Here is a 13,131-nt window from a genome sequence, read left to right as displayed (position 1 = left end):
GGAAGGCCATTTACATGCAACAAGGAAACGTAAATTTTGAGGTAGGAGGACCAGCCTCTCAGGAATTTCTCAGAGGCTGTCATCTCTTACTCTCAGTCCCATCCCGGGAAGGTGGTAGTGAGTGTGAGTGGTAAGTCCCCTCAGCAGGTTCCTAATCCTACAGCCGCGCGCTGGTAGGGAAATGAGAAAGAGCAGAGAAGGGAGGCGGGGTGTGTGTGGGGAGTGGGGGGCAAAGACTTCCCGCGCATGCGCCCTGGCAGATGGCCGGCTCAGCAGAGTAGTTTGGCCTGTGGCTCCCTCCGCACGTCGCGCCTCTCAGGGGCCCGCAGACTTGGCCCTGAGAGCGAGCGCGCTGCGCGCTCGCGCAGCCTCTAGGCCGGGCGGGCGCCTGCGCACAAACGTCCTGGGCGTTCGAGCCGCGGGGTTATTAGAGGTGGAGCGCGGGGAGGGCGCGCGGCAGGAGGCGGCCGCCGTTACGGCAAGAGCGTGGTCACGTGGTCGCTGGTCACCGCCGCCGCCACCCCCCTCCCGCCCTGTTCTCTTTCTGGTCCGGCCGGGCCCGGCCGGTTCCACGAGCGCCCGGCAGAGACTGAGGGAGAGAGAGAGAGAAAGAGGAGGGGAGGAGGAGGAGGATTCAGGGAATAGGAGCTGGGGAGCCCTTCTACGCCACAGGTAAAACAAGATGATGATGATAATCGTAAAAAAGCCCGAGCCCCCTGAGCGCCTCCGCCTCCCTCCAGTGCAGCCCCCCACATGCAGTCGCTCCCGCCCCGGCCTGTCCCTCAGCTTCTTAGGACCAGTCCCGCCTTTCCCAGCACCGCTGCTGCAGCTGCCGCCGCCTCCCGGGAGGGCCTGAGGGTGCTGCTGCTGCTGTCGCCGCGAACGGGTAGTCGCACCGCCCCCGTTTGTGCGCCTCCCGGATCGGCGTGGGGGCTGGGTGGCGGGAGGGAGGCTCCTCTAGCTCCAGGGCGGGCACGGAGAGGAGGTTGCTTCCCCCAGTCGGCCAGCCCGCCTTCTCTCCTTCGAGAGGTTGGGGTCTAGGCTGCAAGGCCAACTGCAGCGAGAGGGTAGAGCCTGGTGGGTGGACGGGCTCAACTTCCTACTTGGTAAATTTCCCTGTTCATTTCAGCCTAGGCAACACGTTTCCTTCACAGGCCGGAAGCAAAAGGGACCCGTAATCCCCAAACCTTTTAAAATGCAGCCTTTAGACTAGCGAAACCTTTCTCGTTTTTGAGGAAAGAAACGTGACCTTATTTTAGTGGGACTTAAGTTTGTTCACCTGTAAGAACGTGCAAGTTGAGGCCTTTAAGGATCTGAGAGAAACTTTGTGAAAGTTGATCCCTCCTACTTTTCCTGCAAAAAACGAACACAAACCTAAACAATTTTCGGTTCTGCAAATGATCTAGAGTTTGTTCAATACCAGCTCTTAAGTAGTTTTTAGTTTCAGGAAAATGATATAAAGTTCACATCCTTTAGGGTGTTTGTTTTTTTTCTGAATGATGATTTTCGGGAATGAGCTGTATCCGTCAACCCCAAATTGGACTAAATCTCAGATAGTAGTAGCGTACAGGTTGAACAGTTTTGGGCCGGATTGCGCGGGGACACCTAGAACCAGTCATTATTTGTACTCTTTGTACAACAAAATATAGTACCAGTAAAACTGTATGTTATTAGTGTGCTGTTGCACAAAATACTGATTGAAAGCAGGAAGTGTTAAATGTAGGCATTGTTAAAAATCTGTACACTCAAGTTCATTTATATGCTGGTCATTTTTCTTAATGAGCTTTTCTGATTACATGTCTTGGAATTTTCATGCTGTATCTCTAAATTCAAATGTAAACTTGAGTATTTAAAATTTTTTACAGCTACCTGCAGTAGAGTCAGAGCAGTGCTTCTCAAACCTTAATGTGCACAGGAATCCCTTGGGGATCTGGTTTAAAAATGCAAATTCTGATTTAGTAGATCTGTGATGCATCTTGATATTCTGCATATCTTATGAGCTCCTTGGTGCTGCTAGACAAGGAACAATTCTTGAATAGCAAGGAATTGGATAATGTGTGTGCTGAGAAATAAAGTGGTATGTCAATGAAAACGTTCCTTAATTCATCCTGAGTGTAGAGGTGGCTTGAGAGAAGGGGTAGATGGCAGAATGAACTGCAAAAGCTTGTGTTAGGGAGATCCTTTATGAACAGTGAGCAGGCTATGTTGGAATCCCAGGGAAGGGATAGCAGACGGAGGGTGAGATGCCCCAACCTGGAGGAGTGGAGGTACCAGGTGTGCATCCTGTGGTGCATACATCACCTGGCCTGTGAATTTTTCCGTGGAAGCCTAGTATACTTCTGGCTGACGGACTCAGCTACGGGTACTTAGGTTTTATCAGCTTATAGCCTGTGTGTCTCTGAATCCATTGCTGGGAGGAAGTTTTCTTTTATTGGTGAGAGTATTGAGTGTGTGCTTCTTCTCCCAGATGCAGCCTCCGTTGAGCAATGCATTCCTGAGCTTTGGAAGCAATCTTGTAAAGAATTTAGGGTCTCCACCTGTTGAGGTTATCCTAAATGGATTCAGATGTTTTCCTAATCTAATAAAAGTAAATTGAAAAGTTGAAAAGTCCTACTTAACCTCATACTTTATGTAAATAAAAATGGTTGTACTTGGGGCACCTGGGTGGCTCAGTCAGTTAAGCATCCGACTTCAGCTCAGGTCATGATCTCGGGGTTTGTGAATTCAAGCCCTGCATCAGGCCCTGTGCTGACAGCTCAGAGCCTGCAGCCTGCTTCAGATTCTGTGTCTCCCCCGCCCCTCCCCTGCTCATGCTCTGTGTTTCTCTGTCTCTCAATAATAAATCAACGTTAAAAAAAAATGGTTGTACTTAACTTTTTAAGAACTTTTTTAAACAGTAACCTCGACTACTTTTAGCACTGTAATTTTTATAGTCTTCATTCTAGTCCTTACTTTACCATTGTTTTTTCTTGTTATTAAGTAATATTTATGACAGTACTTTTGAAGCACTAGTGCCAGCCTTCTAAGCACTTTACTGTCTAACTCCTCTAATTGTAACAATCTTTAAGGAAACTAAAGCAGAGAGTGGGTAAAAGTCCTATGCTAACAGAGTTGGGCCTCTGGCTGGCTGGCTCTAGAGTGTATGCTTTAACAATCTTCTCTGTGCAGCTTTAAATAAGTTTTTTTTTTAAACGTTTATTTATTTTTGAGAGATAGTGCATGAGTGGGAGAGGGGCAGAGAGAGACACACACACACACACACACACACACACAGAATCTGAAGCAGGCCCTAGGCTCTGAGCTGTCCGCACAGAGTCTGATGCGGGGCTGGAACACATGAACCGTGAGATCATGACCTGAACTGAAGTGGGACGCTTAATTGAGTGAGCCACCCAGGCACCCCTCTATGCAGCTTTTTGGAAAGAAAATAAATTGATACTTTTTAAAATCCCCTTTCCCTAGTATTGTTGAGAATTATGAGTTTTGCTTTCCATTGTTAAATCCATATTTGTCATCTTTTAAAAAATTTCCCCCATTGTATTCCATGAAATGCAATCCCATAAAATGAAAACTTGCCTCAATGCTTGTACTCTTTTCTGAATAAGATACTGAAATATTGAAAAGCTTTATTTTGTTTGCACCTGTTACCTGGACCAGTCTCTTTCAAGTCTGTAAGTCATTGTTAAATGTGAAAGTAGCGTCTGCTTCCTTTCGGCTCTGCTAGTTTTCAGTTCATTTTTTGCCTATGCCTCTCTTTCATCTTCTACTGCCTGCCCCCCTCTATGCATACATAATAGATGCAGCTTATATTTGTTATTGTAACGTTTAGGATTTTGGGGGGGATTGATGGGGTCACTGACTTTTTATTTGGCCAGTAAGGGGGGGTGCCTGTGTGGCTCAGTTGGTTAGGCATCCGACTTCGGCTCAGGTTATGATCTCACCGTTCGTGGGTTTGAGGCACGCGTTGGGCTATGGGCTGACAGTGCAGAGCCTGGATCCTGCTAAGAGTTCTGTGTCTCCCTCTCTCTCCCCCTCTGCCACTTATGCTCTTTCAAAAATAAATAAACATTAGGGCGCCTGGGTGGCTCAGTTGGTTGGGCGTCCAACTTCAGCTTGGGTCATGATCTCACAGCTTGTGAGTTTGAGCCCCGTTTGGGGCTCTGTGCCGACAGCCCGGAGCCTGGAGCCTGCTTCAGATTCTGTGTCTCCTTCTCTCTCTGCCCCTCCCCCGCTCATGCTCTGTCTCTCTCCTTCAAAAATAAACATTAAAAAAAAATAATTTTTTTATTTAGCCGGTGAGGATGATAACATTCTAAGCATGAGTCATTGTTATCATATTTTAACACTGAGTAAGTACTAAGGACAACCTCAGAATAAACGTTAAATAATTGGTTTTCATAAGAAAATTAATATGTCATCTGTCCCCCATCCCCTTTTGTCTCAGACCATTGGAAGTTTTGTTCTGTATTAGCACCAGTCTGGGGAGTGGTGCTTATACACCTGGTCTAAGACATTTCTCTTAACGTGGACAGATGGTTAGAATGGCAGTAATACTATAGTGTGTGTACTGGAACTTGAGAAATGAGATTTTGTGGGAGGGGGAAGTGAGAAGGGAGGGCCTATGGGCTGATTGCAGTAGCATTAGTTTTTCATTAACGGGGATAATAATGAAGTTTAGGTAGGAAGTCAGTATAACAACAAAGCCCGGTTGTAAATGTTTTCTCAAAGTTCATACTTTGTTGTGATGTCTGTTGTAATGTCATGCTGCCCAGTTTCTTAGCCTCATAGTGCATCACTTTTCTCATCTTTGAAGTGAGGATAGTAATAGTACCTCACAAAGTTGTTTTTTGGATTAAATGAATAGATGTGTGTGTATATGTTTATATATATTAGTATAGCATATATGTACGTATACATATATAATACTTAGTGTCTGACACATCGTTAATGCTATCATGTGTTAGATACCGTGTTTTACTATGGATCGTCTGCCGTGTGGTTGATCATGTCCACATGAAGAAGACTGTTTGAATGAACTTAATGGAAATTGTACATTTATTTGGTATAAACCTGTGTGGGCCCCGAAAACAGAAGTTGTTTGTACTTTTTGGATAAAAATACGAAATTGGGGAGGCGCCTAGGTGACTCAGTCCATTAAGCATCTGACTTTGGCTCAGGTTATGATCTCAGCCTACTTTAGATCCTCTGTCTTCCTCTCTCTCTGCCTCTCCCCTGCTCACGTTCTCTTGCTCTCTCTCACTCTAAAAAATAAATAAACATAAGAAAAAAACAAAATTGGTATAGTAATGTTCTTATCCCTTTGGAGAATTAAATATGAATAAATATGGTTTGGCCACTCAGATTTTTCAAAACAAGGAAGAAAGGCTGTAGAAATAAAAGATGTCTTTGGTGGTGGTTTAGGATTGGTTTACAATTTTCAAGTCTTGAACAAGGTAACCTTTTTCCTGAAGGCTTTTCTGACTAACACATCTAAGTAAGATAAAAGGTTGAACCAAAAGCAGTTTAGGTTTCCACTTCTAAATAATGGATCTTCAGAATAATTAGATTAGTGAGAGGTAAGCCCCCCACTTCTCATATAATCTCCTTGGGGGAGATGTATCTGCTTTCTGATGGAGTTGGGTGATACAATCCTGCAAGAAGACTGAGCCGAAGTTACAGATCCTGGCTGTAGAGGTGTGCATTCTGTTTGCTGGTAATTAGTGGGGATCAGAATCAACCCCTTAAGTTTCCCAAAATAGGTACCTTAGAAGGTGTTCTGGTAGCTACCTTGCAGGAATCCAAGAGGAATTACTAACACTACATCTCTTGCCACCCTGGAGTGAGATGGTGGATTGATTGCCCTGGATCCTTGGTGGGGGTTGGGAGAGAAGGTGTTGATGGGAGATGGGCAGATGGTACCACTATTTCCGTCTTTGTCTACTGCCTTGATTAAACTAGACTTCTTTTTATGAAGTCCAAGAGTCTTGTAGTAAGAATGCTCCTTTTGGTAGGTAGATATGTGTGGGGCTTGGGATAAATTGCCTCCCCTCTCCAACCTTCATTACTCTTAATAGTTTAGGGGTTAATTTTAACCTATTTATCCTGTGGTGTGTGTGTGTGTGTGTGTGTGTGTGTGTGTGTGTATTGTAAGTATATATGGATGAACATGTGGATGTGTTGATAGACCTATCTTTTTAAACTAAGAGTGGATTTATGCTATTTTGTTACTTGTTTGTTTTTCCCTTAATATTTTATGTTACTAATGATGTTATTCTTCCACACAATTTTTAGTGGCCCCATACTGTTTCATTGTATGAATGTACTATTAGTAGTCCTCCATTCTTGTACACCTAGATTCCTTTCAATCTTTATATGACAAGCAGAGCTACACTGAACGTTATTGTAGCTAATATCTCTTTGTGCCTATACATTATTATTTAGGAAAAATTTTTGCGAGTGGAATTATTAGTAGGTCAAAAGATATGCCCATGTTTAGCAGTTTTGATACACATGACCAAGTGGCTTATCAAAAAGGTTGTACCACTTTACCCTTTCCTACAAAACTGTTTGAGAGGCCCTGTACTTGCTGTTATTGGGTATTTTCTTTATTTTAACAGCTTTATTTGGGTATACTTGACTTTATACCTCCTTCTCTGTCTTCTTATAGGCTTTAACATTTTATGTAGTTAAATCTTGTTGTTCCTTTATGAATCTTCTAGGCGTTTCCTACCTTATGTTTATATAGCTATGAATTTATATTTTAAACTATTTTTATGTTTCAATTTAAAATTTTGAATTTACAGTTATTCCAGAACATGTTTAGTTGTATAATGTGAAGTAGAGGGTACTAGATTTTTAAGCTTTTGATTAGCGAGTTTTGTTAGTAGTACTGAATGAATGATTTATTCTTTCTCGATTGTTATCAGAAGCTTTATCATTTGGTCTTCTATTCAGTTCCACTGTATTTAATTTTTTATTGGTGGGAATAAGATTTTCCTCTGTGTGTGTGTGTGTGTGTGTGTGTGTGTGTGTGTTTTCTACTATATCTGGTAAATAGAAGAGCTATTGATTTTTTGTGTGTGTGTATTTTGTAACCAGTCACTTTCTGAATCTGTCTACTATAACAACTTTTCAGTTGATTCTTTTACATTTTCCAAGTAGATAAGCCTACTGTCAGAAGCTGGTCATTTCTGTGGGTTTTTTTATTTGTTTTTTATTTTCCCATGATTAATTTTCACTTATGGAAGCTGTGCTGGAATGATTTTCTTAATTTCATTGACTTGAAAAATGATATTTTATATGGTATTACTGTGAATTGATCTACTCAGCTCTCAGACGGATTTTAAAATATTTGGAAAACCACTTTACCAAGTGATCTCTGTTATGTACTCAATGTCACCTCCCAAAATTTGTATGTTGAAATGCTGTACCTTTACTCTCCCATGTGATGGTATTAGGTGGTGAGACTTTTTGGGAGGTAATTAGAGCATTAGATGAGGTGATGAGGGTGGTGCCCTCATGAATGGGATTAGTGCCTTTATAAGAGTCAAAAGAGAGTCTGTTTCTTCTCTCTGGCACGTGAGGCTACGATGAGAAATCAGCAGCCTGCAACCTGGGGGAGGGCCTTCAACCAGAACTTGACCCGGTTGGCACCCTGATCTCAGAGTTTGGTCCCCAGAGCTGTGAGAAATCAATTTCTGTTGTTTGTAAACCAGCTAGTCTATGATACTTTGTTACAGCAGTCAGAAGGCATAATCTCTAAGGACCTTCTGGCTCAAAACTTTTGTGATTCTACTTTTATGTCAAAATACTTGTGGTAATATACATAACGCTCTGGTACTTTAAGTTAAAGTGCCTACAGCTTCTTTTATAATTGTGGCTGTCTAGCTCCACTGCCCAAGCAATTATTCTGAAGTTTTACATTTTTATCTCCTTAGGAGAGCTTGAAGATTTTTTTCTATGTGATTTGGCAGAAATCAAAAGGAAATACTGATAGACTATAGAGATCAAACTGTGCAACGTTGGGTTTGCCTAGTTGCATTATTAGGTATCATGGTTTTCATTCTCTGGTCAGGTGGTGTAATTTTGTACTTTTTATGATTTTTCTTTTCAAGCTATGGTCCTGGTATGGTCTACTTAAAGTTCGCCAATCCAAATTATGTAATTGTCAAAACTGAGTGTAATGGAAGCCATTGGGAAGTGATAAATAGACCAGGAAGCAGTGAAGATAGGATAGAATAGGAAAGGTAGGGATGGGGAAGTGCCTGGTATGTCAGTCCTTTTTTCTCTGGCCCCCTCTCTGTTCTCTGATTATCCTTTTGTACTTCTTTGCCCTTTTAATGGTTTTCTGGCTTCGTATTTGTTCTCAAGATATATTTTATTTTCTCTTTCAGAGAATAGCTCCACTACCTCCTTGATACTTTGGTTAGGAGTACAGGTGCTTTCCCCCAGTCTTTGAAGTAGTCCTGATCAGTATCCCTAATTACCTTCCTTCTTGTCACTAAAACTACCCGCATAATGCCTTCACTAGTGGCCACCATGCATCCTGCCTAGCAAAGGATGTGATAAAACACTGATTAAACTTGGGGTTCTTCATAACATAAAACCACTGTTGTGGAAGCATTAACAAAATGAGAGATCATAAAGACAAACTGTCAGAGAACTGTAGAGTAATATCTGAGTGGCTGAGGAGATAGTGAGAGATTAATATTACAGAGTGAGAAAAAGCTTCTGAAGAAAGTCTGTTATCTTAGCTCTCCAATCCTGATTTCTTATCTGAGCTTTGGACCTGTGTGTCTGTTTGCCTACTGGATGATTCCACTTTTGGATGGCCCACCGAGAACTCACATTTATAACGTCTGCAACTGTCTTCTCTTACAAAACCTGTTCCCCCTCTCAAGTTTATTATCTCAGTGGATGATACCACCATCTTTCTGGTTGTTGAAGTCAAAAATCTGGCAGACACACGCATTTTACTCCCTTTCCCCAAATCCTTATGTAAAGGCATCTCTCTCGGATTCTAAGTCTTGAATCCATTGTCTCTTTATCTTCAGTACTTCTACTCTGGTATATCATCTCTTGATCTTTAAAAAAATTTTTTTTTAATGTGTATTTATTTTAGAAAGAGAGACAGAGCATGAGCGGGGGAGGGGCAGAGAGAGGGAGACACAGAATCCGAAGCAGGCTCCAGGTTCCGAGCTGTCAGCACAGAGCCCAAAGTGGGGCTTGAACTTAAGAGCCATGAGATCATGACCTGAGCAGAACTCAGACGCTCAACCAACTGAGCCACCCAGGTGCCCCTCACTTCTTGATCTCTAGATCATCATCTTTTGCCTTTGTTTCTGTAGGGTTTTCTGACTGGTGTCCCTGGAGCCACGTGATCTTTATAAGCCCTCAGTTGATTCTCTGACTCTATAGCTTAAAACCTTTCAGTACTCTTCCATCACCTATTGCTTAGTCTTGTGTCTCCTCCTGCCTCCCCTATGATTTCATTATAAAGTACCGAAATATTTGGGTTTTTGGAACTATTTATGATTTTGCTTGCCTCAAGCCTGGAATAGTCTGTCTGTCTGTCTGTCTGTCTCTCTCTAAAGTAGGCTCCATGCCCAGTGTGGGGCCTCACATCCCTGAGATCAAGGGTAGCATGCTGTACCAACTGAGCCAGCCAGGTGCCCCAATCTTGCTGTCTCTTGATTTTACTAACTCTTGTGAGGTCTTAGCTGAAATGCTATTGCTCTAGGGAGCTTCCTTATACCAATAAGTCTGTGTTGTGTCCTTCCTGTTTGGCCCAATACGCTGTTGTATAATATAACATTTATTATGTATTATAGTTGTCATTTTACCTACAGTCTTTGTCCCACTTTTGACTGCTCTGTGAATGCCAAGGCCATGTATGTCATCTTTACTCATACTCTCAAAGCTGTGACTATTAAAAGTGGGTGCCCCATACCAGGTACTGTTTTAAGTGCTCAATATGTAGCAGTAAACAAGAGACTGTTAACAGTTTTTAACTGCTGTGTGATAAACCACTCCAAAACTTAGTACCTTCATATTTATTAGGTATCCATATTATATGGTAATATTAGTACTGTAATATTTACTTACTCATGATTTTATATTTGTATAAGATTTGGTAGGGTTAGTTTATCTCTGTTTCACTTTGTGTCAGCTCATTGGAGGTTAGAGTTTCCACTTCAAACATAGTTTACTCACATGGTTGGTAGTTGATGCTGGGAGCTAAACTGGGGCTGTTGATCAGAGCACCTGCATTAGGCTTTTCTCTGTGCCCTAGGTATGAGTGGTGGGTTCTGAGAGTGAATGTCCCAAGAACAAGCATTCTGAGAGGTAGGAAGTAGAAGCAGACAATCTGATGAACATTACTTCTGCTATATTTTATTGGTTAAACAGTCAGCCCAGATCCAACGGGAGGAGAATTAAACTCCATTTCCTGATAGAGAAAGTGACAAAGAATTTGTGACTATATTTCATCTGCTATACAGACCAAAAAAATAAACAAAAAATAAAACTACAAAAATTGTTGGATGAGTTAAATCTTGTCTATACTTTTAACCTCCCAAGAATCGTGATAGTACATCATTAATTAAAGAAAAATCAAACTACACCATAAAGTGAAATTTTAAAAAGTAACTTTTTTCCCACCCTTTTTAATAGTGATATACTTTTTTGTTCTTATTCATACAGTTTCTGAACTTTAAGTTTTAATTGTGCATACAACTCCAAATTTTAATGAGTTTTGTGTTCTATTTTTTTATTTTTATTTTTCATAAGTCCTCATGCATTGATATTATTACTCTAAGTATATTACTAGAAATGAAGTTATTGTGTGTGTGTGTGTGTGTGTGTGTGTGTGTGTGTAAGAAATGGGGTTATTATGTAAAGGAAATGCACAATTTAGATTTTGATTCTTATTGCCAAACTGCCGAATAGGGTAGAAATTAACATTATTTTTCTAACTTTAGTGCATGGTATAAATTACATTTGCCCACAACTTGCTATCAGAAGATGTTATAAATCATTGTTTTTGGTTAACCTATTGACAAACAATGAAAGATTGATTTTGTTCTTATTTTTTTTAATGCCTTTTTAAGCCCTTTGTCCATTTTGGGTTTTGTTGTTGTTGATTTTCAGGAGCTCTTTGCATGCTGTTGATTTTAACTCTTTGCCCATTATATATATTGCAAATGTTTTCAATTTTGTCTTTTAATTTTGCTTATACATTTTAAAAATTCTTGTGAAGACTTACTAAATTTTTATGTAGTTCCATATATTAGCCTTTTTCTTTACTATTCTGTTTTTTGGCAGAAATAAGATTGAACTCAGTTCCTTGTTACTTGTCATCTTTTTACCACTTGAGCTAATCTTCCAGTAGCTTCAAATACAGAATTTTTGTATATTATATATATTGCTGTTGGGAAAAAAAACCCAGTAGACTAATAAATTCCATAGCAGTTATACAGATGTCTATTTAGGGAATTAATTTCAGAATCTTTTCCATCTCTTAATGGTCTTATAATATAATGGAATTGATCTGTTTTGGGATTTGGCAAAATTCTGTCCTAGACAGTACCGGTGAATTGAGCTGAATAAAGAGTAGTTGTTCCTTGTGTCAGTGTTACACTTACCCACAAAATGAAACTTTTAGTGATTGAAATATAAAAATATGAAACCTATTAAAATTGGAAACAAGGTAATATGGTCAGCTACATTATATGGATGAAAAAATTCCCTGAAAAGAATTAGAAATGCTAGACATTTTTTTTTCTTTAAGAGCTAACATGACAGTAAGAAATCACCCAAAATGTATATGAAAGCCAGAATTCAGAGAAGTAAGTAGAATATTAAAACTGCTTTTCCTCTGAGGGTATTTCCCACTTTCTAGGGTGCTTTTACTTTAGTTTTGAGGGCCTTCTAAGGCTCAGAGTATTAAAGCTCATAAAGGCCCAGGGAGGAGAATCTAATTGGAAATTCCTTCCCTATAAAATTGGACTCCAAAAGAGCTCTGGTCATAGAGTATGGTTAAACCAAGATGAAAACCCTTCTCATGCTCTTGCTCACAGGAGGCTGTAAGAATGTTTGCCTTGGGCTTGAAAAAATATTATTTCCTAAGAAGTTATAAACATAATCCTTCCTTCTTGATTTGCAGCTCAAATTCAGTGTTGCTTGGTGGTCCAAAAGAACCTTAAATTGTGAATTTAAAGGTGGGTCTAGGTACCTGGCAGAAGCAAATGAAAGTCCTCTCAGGTAGAATATATTTTTATCTTCAGTCCTAGAAAATTCCCACAAATACTTTTCCAAAGAACTAGCTCACAATAAAATATAGTCAAGCACACAAGGAAACGAGGTACCATGAGTAAGAAACAGCAGAAACAACTGACTGACAGAGATGAACTCTCAAAAACTAAAGATTTTGAAATTATCAGACAGATGATGAAAGAACTATTTTCTTTTTTTTTTTTTTTTTTTTAATTTTTTTTTTCAACATTTTTTATTTATTTTTGGGACAGAGAGAGACAGAGCATGAACGGGGGAGGGGCAGAGAGAGAGAGGGAGACACAGGATCGGAAACAGGCTCCAGGCTCCGGGCCATCAGCCCAGAGCCCGACGCGGGGCTCGAATTCACGGACCGCGAGATCGTGACCCGGCTGAAGTCGGACGCTTAACCGACTGCGCCACCTAGGCGCCCCGAAAGAACTATTTTCTTTGCAAAAAGATAGAAAATATCAGTGGGCAACAGGAAACTTAGGAGATTTGAAAAAGACCTGAACAAAACTTACAAAAATAAAAAATACGGTAAGTCAATGAAAAACTCAGTGGATACTGTTAGCAGTAGATTAAATACAACTAAAGAAGACCAATGAACTGGACATAAGGGAGAATAAATTATACAGAAGGTAGCACAGAAAGATCAGGAAATGGGTAAAAAGAAAGAGATTACAATATATAGAGAACATAGAATGAAAAGGTCTAACAGTATTTCATCAATTTTCTAATTGTAAAAGGGAGAAATAATAGGGAAGGAAGGAGTGTTTGAAAAGAGAATGGCTGAGCATTTTTCAGGGCTGAGGAAATCACTAGTCCACCAATTTAAGAAGTTCTGAGAATTTTATTTAT

General features: G+C 40.5%; 1 protein-coding gene across 4 annotated transcripts in view; it reads left to right on the top strand.

Moving 5' to 3' along the window:
* The first annotated feature begins 371 nt into the window (after positions 1-371).
* The window catches only part of TBC1D5 (TBC1 domain family member 5), a 533,625-nt gene continuing 520,865 nt past the window's right edge, over positions 372-13,131 (top strand). For 2 of the 4 annotated variants that reach the window (XM_049629846.1, XM_049629847.1), the window contains exon 1: positions 372-672. The gene's annotated coding sequence lies outside the window, so the exon portion shown is untranslated. The remainder of the gene's footprint in view (positions 673-13,131) is intronic. The other 2 variants (XM_049629845.1, XM_049629844.1) reach the window with 2 other exon arrangements.

The sequence above is a fragment of the Panthera uncia genome, chromosome C2 (assembly GCF_023721935.1).
Source record: "Panthera uncia isolate 11264 chromosome C2, Puncia_PCG_1.0, whole genome shotgun sequence".
NCBI lineage: Eukaryota > Metazoa > Chordata > Mammalia > Carnivora > Felidae > Panthera > Panthera uncia.
This window is presented reverse-complemented; position numbering and strand designations above follow the sequence as displayed.